This window comes from Pelmatolapia mariae, linkage group LG16_19 (genome assembly GCF_036321145.2).
Source record: "Pelmatolapia mariae isolate MD_Pm_ZW linkage group LG16_19, Pm_UMD_F_2, whole genome shotgun sequence".
Classification (NCBI taxonomy): domain Eukaryota; kingdom Metazoa; phylum Chordata; class Actinopteri; order Cichliformes; family Cichlidae; genus Pelmatolapia; species Pelmatolapia mariae.
In genome coordinates, this window is record NC_086241.1 from 44,733,554 (window position 1) to 44,745,467 (window position 11,914).

General features: G+C 42.5%; 1 long non-coding RNA gene and 1 pseudogene across 1 annotated transcript; both read right to left on the reverse strand.

Moving 5' to 3' along the window:
* Positions 1-3,316: 3,316 nt before the first annotated feature.
* LOC134645350 (uncharacterized) lies at positions 3,317-6,332 on the reverse strand. The gene is made up of 3 exons (XR_010096546.1): positions 5,059-6,332; positions 4,826-4,961; positions 3,317-4,736 (listed from the first exon to the last, which is right to left on the reverse strand). It is a non-coding gene; the product is annotated as an uncharacterized LOC134645350 (long non-coding RNA).
* A 1,467-nt stretch (positions 6,333-7,799) lies between these two features.
* LOC135933839 (uncharacterized) lies at positions 7,800-10,806 on the reverse strand (annotated as a pseudogene).
* Positions 10,807-11,914: the final 1,108 nt, after the last annotated feature.

The following is an 11,914-nucleotide window of genomic DNA, read 5'->3' on the forward strand; positions in this document are numbered from 1 at the left end:
ATGCTGTACAAAAGTTGGCAAAGTTGTTGTGGATGTGTTACCCCTCAGAGCTGCCCAAGCATATGCTGCTCCTAGATGTAAAGACCATATGGAACTCTCTGTATTTGATGAAGGAGAGATTCTGCGAGCAGTTTCCTGCCATCCAGGCTGCAGCCATCGATCCACGGATAAGAAAGTCCATGAAAAAGGAAAGGTGAGTAGTATTGAAACATAATGATAATATGGTTTAAAATGGACTCGGGTTTTAATTTTGTTTGTTTTATGCAACATATCTGTTGTATTTTTGTTTTGTTGATGTTGCAGACTGGCTAAAATGGGCAATGATGACTTAAGAAAAGCAGAGGAGCTTGTGGTGCTCATGCGGAAGCACTACACCTCCACACTAGCAGTCTCCAGCGACAAAAGTCCGACCTGTGGTGAGATTTTGCCCATCCTGCAAAAGCTACATCAACACTACACCGTACAAGAAGATGACTCTGTCTTCACAAGGAGCATAAAGGAGAACATTTGGAAAGATCTTTTCAAACGATACCAGGTACAATTGATGATTTATTTATCATAAATAAAATGACAGTTATAAATACTTAAGGATAGTCATGATGTCACATTTTCCTCCCTTTTAAAACTTTATTTTATTTCAGGCGCCACCAGTAAAGCAGAAAAAAAAACTGCCTTGGAGGAATTCTTTGAAGAGGAGTTCAACGGGCTGCAGTCATTCCATCAACGGCAGTCCATTGCTTCCCTGGCCCAGAGAGTTGATCAGGAGAGCCAGCTGTATAGAAGCCTAACCCCCATCCCCTGCAAGGATAACGCCACTCTATGGTGGTGGAGCAAGAGAGAGACTCTGCCCCTGCTGTCAGCACTGGCTGAAAGCTTTCTGTGTGTGCAGGCATCCTCCACCCTGTCTGAGAGGCGGTTCTCCACAGCTGGAGAGACCATAAGTCCAGAAAGATCACGTATCGTTCCTGAAAAAGCAGATATGCTTATATTTCTGCAAAAGAATTTGTAATTTTCCATAGCTGAGGGATGCAGAATTGTACAGTGCCGTTGGACTTGAGTTGACTGTATTTTTTGCTGTCTGATGTAGTTTTATTTTTGAGTGCTCAGCTCATATATACTTTTAAAAAGGGGAGTGTAAATGTTACTGGACATTCTTGTGTAATTGCCACAGAATAATTTATGTTATACTTTGTTATTGCTACAGAAGAATATTTATTTTATTATTATTTTACATTTACATATTTTTTTCTGGGGACCTGTGGCACCCCATCGAGGAGCCGTAGGCTGTGGATCTCTTAAGATCTCGCTGTTGGGTTTGTAAGGTCATGCTAGTCCTAAATTTTGTTCAAAGATAAGATATAAAACAAAGTTCTAAGCTAATCGACCTGTATGTTCCCCTTTTTGAAAAATAAGAATCGATGGGAGAATCGATAAAGAATCGAATTGTTAAACAGAATATAAAATGGAATCAGAATTGTAGCGCCATGAGAGCTGGGGATTTCCTCAAATGTAGGAGGTGGATAAATGGGCAAGGCTTTCTCTACAAGTCAGAGGAGGAGTGGCCTAAACTGGATGTGGATTGCAGTGTAATTTCTGCAGATGACCCAGAGGTCAAAAAGGACCTGACAGTGAATGTCATTGTGAAGGAATCACAAAATCCTACAAACTAAACACTTCTTGTCTTGGGCAAAACTCAAAATCTCTGTAGCCTGATTTTTAAAGCTCAAAGAGACCTTAGTGTTGCTAGGGCAGAAAGAGGAAAGAGTTGGTTGCTGCAGATCTGAATAAGAATGATCGGGAAAGTCAGAAGCAAGAAGTGGAGACAAGAATGGAAAGATTTAAGACCACTTTGAAGAAAGGAAATCTGACTCCAGAAGATTTAGCAAAGGCAGAATGTGTCAACATTGATTTTAGCCCTATCCATTAAAAGTTGGGACATGCTGTGAAAACTAAGACAAAAATACTGGATAGTAAATGCAAATTCTGCTGCCAGGAAAATCATCTCTCGTTGTATCATGTGTGGACGCAACAGAGGAAAGTTTGTTGAAAAAAAGATGGCAGATCTGCCGAAGATAGAGTCGTGCCAAACACAGCTACATTCACAAATGTTGGAGTGGACTATTTTGGACCTATAAGTGTTATAAGAGACAAAGTCTCCTTAAAAGGGATGTTCTTTTTACTTGTTTGACCAGTCGTGCAGTACATCTGGAGATTGCACATACACTTAATACAGACTCCTGTATAAATGCTGTGCGGAGGTTCATCTGTAGACGAGGCCCAGTTTCGACCATCAGGTCTGATAATGCTACAAATTTTGTTGGTGCAAATCAAGAGTTTGACTGAGCTGAGCCATGCTAAAATTCAAAATGCTTTTGTTCAGGATGGTGTCAAATGGAGCTTTAACGTCCCAGCAGCCTCTCACCAAGGTGGTGTGTGGGAGCGTCTCATTTGTTCCATAAAGAGTATTTTAGCCTCAATTTTCAAAGAACAAGTTTTGGATGATGAAGGACTCCAAATAGTCTTCTGTGAAGTTGAAGCTCTATTGAACGACAGACCCATTACCAGAGTTTCAGATGACTCAAATGGTCTTGAAGCACTGACACCCAATCACTTGTTGTTGAAAAACAAACCAGTTTTGCCACCAGGACTGTTTGATCCAAGCGATCTTCATGGCAGGAAAAGGTGGAAATGGGTACAATACATGGCAGAGTTGTTCTGGAAAAGATGGCTTGCTGAGTACCTACCTCTGATGAAAGAAGGACAAAAATGGACGAGGACTAAAAGATGTCTTATACCTGGAGATATTATTTGGATTGCAGGCGCTACAGCTCCAAGAGGATCATGGATGATGGCAAAAGTCATCCAGTAGCAAACTTCTTTTGCTACTGGAAGCCTGATCTTGAAGAAAATCAGAGTGAATAGCTCCTTTCTTTTTGGAACTTTAAAGTAATTGTGATTGTATGCACAATTAGGGGCCGGAGTGTTGGAGCTATTTGTTCTTTATTTTTTATATTTTGAAATTTGTTAAAGTTTGTTGTTGGTTTACTTATATTTTGGGTTATTCACAAGTTTTATTTGTAGGTTAATACTTGCTTAATTGTTTGGGTTTGTTTTGTTGTTTATCTTGTTAAGTCAGTCAGGAAGAACTGTAGGGCTATTTTTCTCTAAATAAAGAGACTGGTATAGGACCAGTATGCACTGGAGTGAGCCTATGTCTTGTTTATTTTTTACCAGAGCAGAAGAAGCAGCAGGAAGCAACAAAAATTGATCTTTTTATTGCTTGCCAAACTGAATAAATAAACCATAAAATGCAACTTTCAAGTTTGGACAGTCGACTTCTTTTGCCTGCGTACAAGATCTTATCTCAGTGCAGCAGTGGCTTGCGGAATTTTAATTCTTGGATGTTTGGTTGTTCAAACAAAAGGAATCGCCACTACAGTCAGGGAGATTTCTCCAAATGTATTTACTTTGTAAAACATCTTGTGAGAAAAGGTTATTAAAGAAAGAAAAACAGGAACAAACACCAAAAGTCACAGCACCCAAAAATCCCACAAAGAATTCAGAATAATAACGAGGAATTGAGCAACAGCAGCATTCACACAATAATAATAGAATGAACTGAATACAAAAATATATTGATGAACAGACGTTTGTTAGGAAAAAAAACAAAAAAGATAAACTTTGTAATTTTTTTGTTGCACATCTCCTTCTTACCTTCAGAAGACTTTCATTAGCTGCACAAATCAAATTTAAAAATTACAATTTCCAGCTCTGCGTGAATATTTATGAAAGATTTGAACCATTTGCAAATGTTTTTATTTTTGTTTGTTTTTTAATGGATTAATCAAGACAATGTAGTAGTAGTAGTAGTAGTAATAATAATAATAATAGCTCATCACCCTCTTTTTAAATCATCAATGAAAAGCTTGTCTTCAATCACACCAGGAATCTACTGATCTCTGCAATGTCTGATCAACATGTGATCTACATTGGTGACTACATGGACAATTTAAATATGTGCATGGATAAGCGTGTCTGCGGCCAAAGTGACCATGGTTTAACCTGTAGTGCTTCAATAACTGAGATCTTGCAGTCTCTTGTGCTGCACACTCTTTACACTTCCATATTCATGTTACTGAATGTCACGGCCCGGTGGACCAGCATGAAGATGATCAGCAGCGTCATTATTTTTCTCTCTCGCGCTCTCTGTCTCGCCAGGACGGAAGTCATGGTGGTTCCTGCCCTCGCCCCACGCACCTATGGAGAGTGAACACCTGTGCCTCATTATCCCTGCCACTACTTAAGTTGAGGAAAGGAAGCTACTCATCGCTGGATCCTTGTATGACTCGCACCAGTGTAGCCCCGGCTCTAAGATTAGTTCATAGCTCTTGTTGATTCTGTGCCTTCGTATTAACTTGTATATAGCTGTACTGCTACTTTTACTTGGATTACAGAGGTCTATAGGGTAGTGCTTCTCCCACTGGCAGTTCATCATGTTGGTTTCATGATGCAGCCTCCTGCAGCGGTAGGCAACCCTACAAAAGTAAACACAAAATGCAGTTTCTCAATCAAAGTGTTTATTATTTATGTTAAGGTGCGTGGCGAGAACGGGGCCCAAATGCAGGACTTTCCCATCCTGCAGGACTGTGCTGGTGGTCCAGGTGTGACAGGAAAACAACTCCAACACTCGACATTTACAAACACTTCGCTCCTGTGACACACTCCTCTCCAAGTTCCTAACAAGACAAGGTACAGAGATCAGATTGGTGAACTCACAGAAACACACGCACAGACTATTTCCACTCAGAGCTGGGACTTCACTTACTTGGTAACTCAATGATCCAGCGTTGACTGAAGCTCAGTCAAACAGTTAAGTAGCGGCCAATCTAGACGGAAGACATGTGTGGCGGCTTCAACACGGGAAACACCTTCCGGCCTGATGACGCCCATAAATTGGCACGCTGGAATACACACACACACACACACACACACACTTAAAGGGGGAAGCAGGGGACTGGGAGGGGAGACAAAACAAAACACATAGAAAAACATACATACAGGCAGGTCGAACGTAGGAGACTCCCAGACCGTCACAATTTAGCAGGGAAAATTCAAACCTACATCATATATAGAGAAAATAAAGTAAAATGAATATTTTAGAGAGACGGACTGAGAGATAGACAGAGGGAGAGAGATAAATCCCTTTTCAGCACTTATGTCACAGTAAGACAGATATAAAAGCTACTAAACCAGTTCAAGGTTTGCAGCTAAGAAGGTCACACTTAACCTTCCACAGTTCAAGATAGTTTTAGTTAACGCAACTTTGTTCCAAATTACAAACCTAGGTTGTTCTTTAAGATTTACTTCTTGATTTAGGAATCAGATTTAATCTAAAACCTTCAGTTTCAGATTCTACTTATTTAAGAGAATCAAAGAGTCTAAGACCGATCTGTTCTGTGCAGGGCTGATAAAACCAACGTAGTGCAATGAGCTCATTTAACTTGTGCTCATTACTAATCCCTCTGAGCAGTTTGTGGCTTTCCTTGCATGAGAAATCAAAACCCAATTTGGTGCATTGACCCTTTAACACAGAGTTCCTATAGAGAAATCTGGTTTGGCTCAAAACAGGAAAATAACATCAGCATATAACATCACTCAATAGTCAGGGAGGATAAATCACAGGTTCTGACTCCAGCTTGTCGGTCAGGTGAACAACCTGTTTCCTGACTCGGCTCTCCTCCACACAGTCCTCGTTCATAAATATAAAAATTCAATTTCTCCTCGTTATAGTTGTTTCTACTTTCAGATCGAAAATGCAGATGAAGAGAAATGATGGAACTATCTGATTCAGTTGTGGCCCGTGGTTATTTGTGAACAATACATGTTGACAGGAAAAAAGCAATCACAAAGTCTGTGTATTCATAATTGAAACAGCTATCAAAAAATATTTGGCATGACGTCTTTGTTCAAAATGAATTCAAGTATTATTTCCTCCCTGTCCATTAGTGCCCTCACGTTGCATGCACCGGTGCAGCTGATGTCAATACTCAACCAAGTATGAGAGGGACTAAAGCTCTGTGGTTTAGATTAGGTGTGGGCACACCCTCACCAGACGTGCCAGCAGCTCTTACATTTAAAGGATGTGAATAAAGTTGTAAAGGAGGCTCACACTTGTTCTAAACTGTTTTTTTTTTTTTTTGGTTGTATTATCTTATCACTTATATCATTTCTCTGGACTGTGGGATGAAGCCAGAGCTCCTGGAGAGAACCCAGACAGCCACGAGGACTCTCTTGCTCTGAGGTGACTGCTGTTCACGGTGCACTAAAGACTCTCAGTTGTCTTTGGATGCTCCTGTTTCTTTCTCCGTATGCAGTTACTGCTCCTCTCTTTTCAAAGACAAATACCAAATAACACGAGAGAAGACTGAATCACTTTAGAACAAGACAAACACTCCTGGTTACTCTGAGGAAATGTCATTACATGATGAATATATTTACCATGTTAGTAAGGGAAACTCGTTTGTGGTGTGTCTCTTCTTGTTTCTCCTTTTCATCAGATTCTTAAAAACAAAAGGCAGAAAAGCAACAATAAAAGTTAAAACCTCAAGAAGTTTTCTAACATTTTGGGACATCATTTCAGAGACAACCTTCAACATTACTTATTACTTACCACTGTGTTGATTCTTGCTGATGTCTGAGATGCAGCAGAGGATAATGTACACTTGGCACTGTCTTTATGGATCCTTAGTTCGTGTTGCACAGATTTACACTTGGCTCTACAATAGATGTTCCTCGTTCAACATCCAGTCCACAGCCCTGCCATATGTCCAACACAGTTCACAGAAGCAGTGCCAAAGTCTTAAAACTATTAAAGAGTCTTCAGAAAATAAGTTCTCTGAGAAAGGCTTCAACGTCTGAAGTGTTTCTTTGGTGGAGTGGGGCTCCTGCTGCTGCTCTCTTCCTCTGTAGCCTTTCTCTTCATGCTCTGTGCAAACCTCTTTAGAAACTGGCAGAGCACCGACATGATAACTCTGCCCTCTGAGCTGGAGTCCGTGATTCTCCAGCGGTTTGTCATCTCAGTGTCTTTTGTGTGATAAACAGCAGGATTGACTCTGGTGACGATGAGGTTGTTGACATCCAGGCTGTGGACACAGTTCCTCCCGGCTGCCTTCAGCACATAAATATCCACCTTCTCTGGAAGTATTGGAGTCAGGATCTGAGAATGTAAGCGGGACCCTGCAGGCAGCACCATCATACCAGCTGGTGAGTCTGTAGAAGGAGATGGAGTGGTGTTCTCCCTCTGACTCTGCAGCACGGGGTTTAAAAGATGTCGTCAGCTGCTCTGAGTGAATCAATCCCCTGACTGCGATTGGAGGAAAATCTTGCACCCGGTAACCAGGTCATGGTAAAGGGAGAGGAGCAGATTGTTCATAGAGTCCAAATGGCTGCTGTTTAAAGGACGGTTCCTCAAGTTTGTTGACGACTATCTGACACACACTGACTGGACTCACCAGCTCAGCTACGAGAAAACAGAACAGTGATCTATGTTAATCATAACATAATCAGACAAATTAAGGATTTCAATGTCAAGACACAGCTTTATATCATAATATGCTATTTCCACACACAGGCAATAAGAGACCCACAGAAGAACTCAATGTTTATAAAAGCCTGAACATTTTTCATGTGCTAGAAGGTTAGAAAAATTATGTTGCATTGTAAATGGTTCAATTGGAGTTGTTATAGGGTCAGAGGCGGGGGTACACCCTGGACAGGTTGCCATCTGACACAGAGAGGACTCAAACTAAGAAACAAACTACCATTCACACTCACATTCACACCTATGTCTCATTTCAAGCACTTATCACTTATATCGTCTTGATGCATTCTCAATCATCCAGGTAAGTAAATCTCCAAAAGTTGATTCTCTTCATTTGGACGTAGCGTTTTGTGGGAGAAACGTTTCGTCACTCATCCAAGTGACTTCGTCAGTCTCAGCTGACTGCAGGTTTCCCCAATCTTATAAACAGTACATTTGCATAATGACTGAAACCAGCCCACTGATGGAACAATGGGCTTGGAGGTCAGTTCCTTAATCATAATTATGGAAATTCTCATGACCATTGATCAACAACCACTGATCAAAGCCCACTGATCAATGGCCATGAGTACCATTCACAGAGAGTTGGGGAATGGCTGCAAGCACAGCATTGTAAGATGGCGAATGATGTACCCTTAGGCCCCCTCCTCGATTCAGAGATGGTCTTTCCCTTTTCACGTAAATGGCCTCCTTGACTCCGCGCTCAAACCAGCATTCCTCCCTGTCCAAGATGTGTACATCCTCATCCTTGAAAGAGTGTCCACTGGCCTGTAGGTGTAAATAGACTGCAGAGTCCTGGCCTGACGAGGTAGCTCTTCTGTGTTGTGCCATCCGCTTCGCCAGAGGTTGTTTGGTTTCCCCGATGTATAAATCCTGGCAATCCTCCTGGCACTTAACAGCGTACACTATGTTACTCTGTTTGTGTCGGGGGACCCGATCCTTGGGGTGGACCAATTTTTGGCGCAGCGTGTTTTGGGGTTTAAAAGCCACAGAGACCCGGTGTTTAGAAAAAATGCGTCTCAACTGCTCCGATACTCCTGACACATATGGGATCACTACAGGTTTTCGCTTGGGCAGCGGTTGTCCTTCTCTCCTGGATCGGCTGGAGCTTTCTTTAGGTGCCTTTCCAGCTTTGACAAAAGTCCAGCTGGGATAACCACATTTACTCAGGGCCTTCTTGATGTGCTGTTCTTCTGCCTCCCTGGCCGCTGTGTCAGTGGGGATGGTGTTTGCTCTGTGTCGTAGCGTCCTAATGACACCCAGTTTGTGCTCCAGTGGATGATGAGAGTCAAACCTTAGAGACTGACCCGTATGCGTAGGTTTACGGTACACGTCAGCTTTTAGATGTCTCCCATTACTGATGGAAATCTCACAGTCTAAGAAGGCTAACCTGCCACTTTTCATATCCTCCCTGGTGAATTTGATGTGTCGGTCCACCGAGTTAATGTGATCCGTGAATTGTGGTACGTCCTGAGATTTCATTTTTCACCCAGGTGTCATCCATATACCTGAACCAATGGCTTGGTGGCGTTCCAGGGTAGGATAGCAAAGCTCTCTTTTCCACTTCTTCCATGTACAAATTGGCCACGATGGGTGAAACTGGGGAGCCCATGGCACACCCATGTTTCTGCCTGTAGAACTGACCCTTGTATGTGAAGTAGGTGGAATGAAGACACAGTTCCAAAAGCAAACACACTTGGTCGATGCTGAGAGTGGTCCTGTTGCTGAGGTTGGTGTCATCCTGTAATCTCTTACGGACTACCTCCAACGCTTCCGTGACTGGGATGCAAGTGAAGAGAGATGTAACGTCGTACGAGACCATGGTTTCATCTGCCTCCATGATGACATCTCTCACCTTCTCAACAAAATCCAGGGTGTTCTGGATGTGGTGTTCAGAGCTGCCCACCAGCGGGTTGAGAATTGAAGCCAGAAACTTGGAGATGTTATAGGTGACAGAGTTGATCATGCAGACAATCGGTCTTAAAGGTGCACCCTGTTTATGTATTTTCGGTAAACCATACAGACTTGGTGTAGACTCCCCTGGGTACAGCCTGTGGTATGAGTTCTGGTCAATAGCCTTGTCTTGTTCTAACTGCTTCAAACAGTCTATCGCCCTCTTCCTGTAGCCACTTCCTGGGTCTCATTTCAGGGGCTCATAAGTATTTTCATCACTGAGTAGTGACAAAATCTTCTCATGATAGTCTTTCTGGTTTAGCAATACTGTGCACCTACCCTTGTCTGCCGGAAGGATGATAATGTTGTTGCCATCACTAAGTGATGTGAGTGCCTTCCTCTCCTCCATGGTGATGTTGGATGCTGGGGGCTTTGCATTGCTGAGACAGGCCAAAACTTTCGTCCGTAGTTGCTCCGCTTCCACTTCTGCAATATTGTTGTTACGAATTGCTGTTTCTGTGGCTGTGATCAGCTCCACTAGCGGGATTTGTCTCGGTGTGACAGCAAAATTCAACCCTTTAGCAAGGATGTTTTTCTCTGTTTGGGTGAGCTGTCTGTAAGACAAATTCTTCACCCACTTGTCCACATCCTCGGTGTCACATCCTTCTCTCTTCTGGCCACTGAGGACACTCTCCATATTTTGCGGTGGTTTCCGACGTACAACAAATAAGTCAAATTTCCTTTGTTGCCTGGTCTTAGACTTCTTGTGCTGTGCTAGACGAGACTTCTCAGTAAAGTCAAACACCTTTTTAAGAGTACTCTCATCTAGAAGCATTGTCAGTCTCTGTCGGATCCGCTCCTCTTGAGATTTTAGCATGTCGATGGTAAAATTTCTTTGCCTCACCCGTTCATTGAGCAACTGATGCTGTGCCTTCTGGAGGATTTTTGTTGCCCGGAAGCCTTTAACTGAAGAGCTCATTTGCAGACTTTTAGGAGTAATCCTGTTTTGTCGGCATCTGAGGCTGAATCTCAGGTGGTTCCTGTAATCCGGCATCTTACGTGCTGTTTGCTCATTCTGACGTACAAGCTGTAGGCAGTCCTTGCCAAAGTGGGTTAAAACATCTTGACGCAAGCTCAATGATCCAGGTATGCTACAATGCTGTGATTGCAGCCATTCCCCAACTCTCTGTGAATGGTACTCATGGCCATTGATCAGTGGGCTTTGATCAGTGGGTTTTGGTCAGTGGTTGTTGATCAATGGTCATGATAATTTACATAATTAAGATTAAGGAACTGACTGACGTCCCAGCCATTGTTCCTTCAGTGGGCTGGTTTCAATCATTATGCAAATGTACTGTTTATAAGATTGGGGAAACCTGCAGTCAGCTGAGACTGACGAAGTCACTTGGATGAGTGACAAAACGTTTCTCCCACAAAACGCTACGTCCAGATGAAAAGAATCAACTTTTGGAGTATCACTTATATAATTTCTCTGGACTGTGGGATAAAGCCAGAGCTCCTGGAGAGAACCCAGACAGCCACGAGGACTCTCTTGCTCTGAGGTGACTGCTGTTCACGGTGCACTAAAGACTCTCAGTTGTCTTTGGATGCTCCTGTTTCTTTCTCCGTATGCAGTTACTGCTCCACTCTTTTCAAAGACAAATACCAAATAACATGAGAGAAGAGTGAATCACTTTAGAACAAGACAAACACTCCTGGTTACTCTGAGGAAATGTCATTACATGATGAATATATTTACCATGTTAGTAAGGGAAACTCGTTTGTGGTGTGTCTCTTCTTGTTTCTCCTTTTCATCAGATTCTTAAAAACAAAAGGCAGAAAAGCAACAATAAAGGTTAAAACCTCAAGAAGTTTTCTAACATTTTGGGACATCATTTCAGAGACAACCTTCAACATTACTTATTACTTACCACTGTGTTGATTCTTGCTGATGTCTGAGATGCAGCAGAGGATAATGTACACTTGGCACTGTCTTTATGGATCCTTAGTTCGTGTTGCACAGATTTACACTTGGCTCTACAATAGATGTTCCTCGTTCAAGATCCAGTCCACAGCCCTGCCATATGTCCAACACAGTTCACAGAAGCAGTGCCAAAGTTTTAAAACTATTAAAGAGTCGTCAGAAAATAAGTTCTCTGAGAAAGGCTTCAACGTCTGAAGTGTTTCTTTGGTGGAGTGGGGCTCCTGCTGCTGCTCTCTTCCTCTGTAGCCTTTCTCTTCATGCTCTGTGCAAACCTCTTTAGAAACTGGCAGAGCACCGACATGATAACTCTGCCCTCTGAGCTGGAGTCCGTGATTCTCCAGCGGGTTGTCATCTCAGTGTCTTTTGTGTGATAAACAGCAGAGGTGACTCTGATGACGATGAGGTTGTTGGCATCCAGGCTGTGGACACAGTTCCTC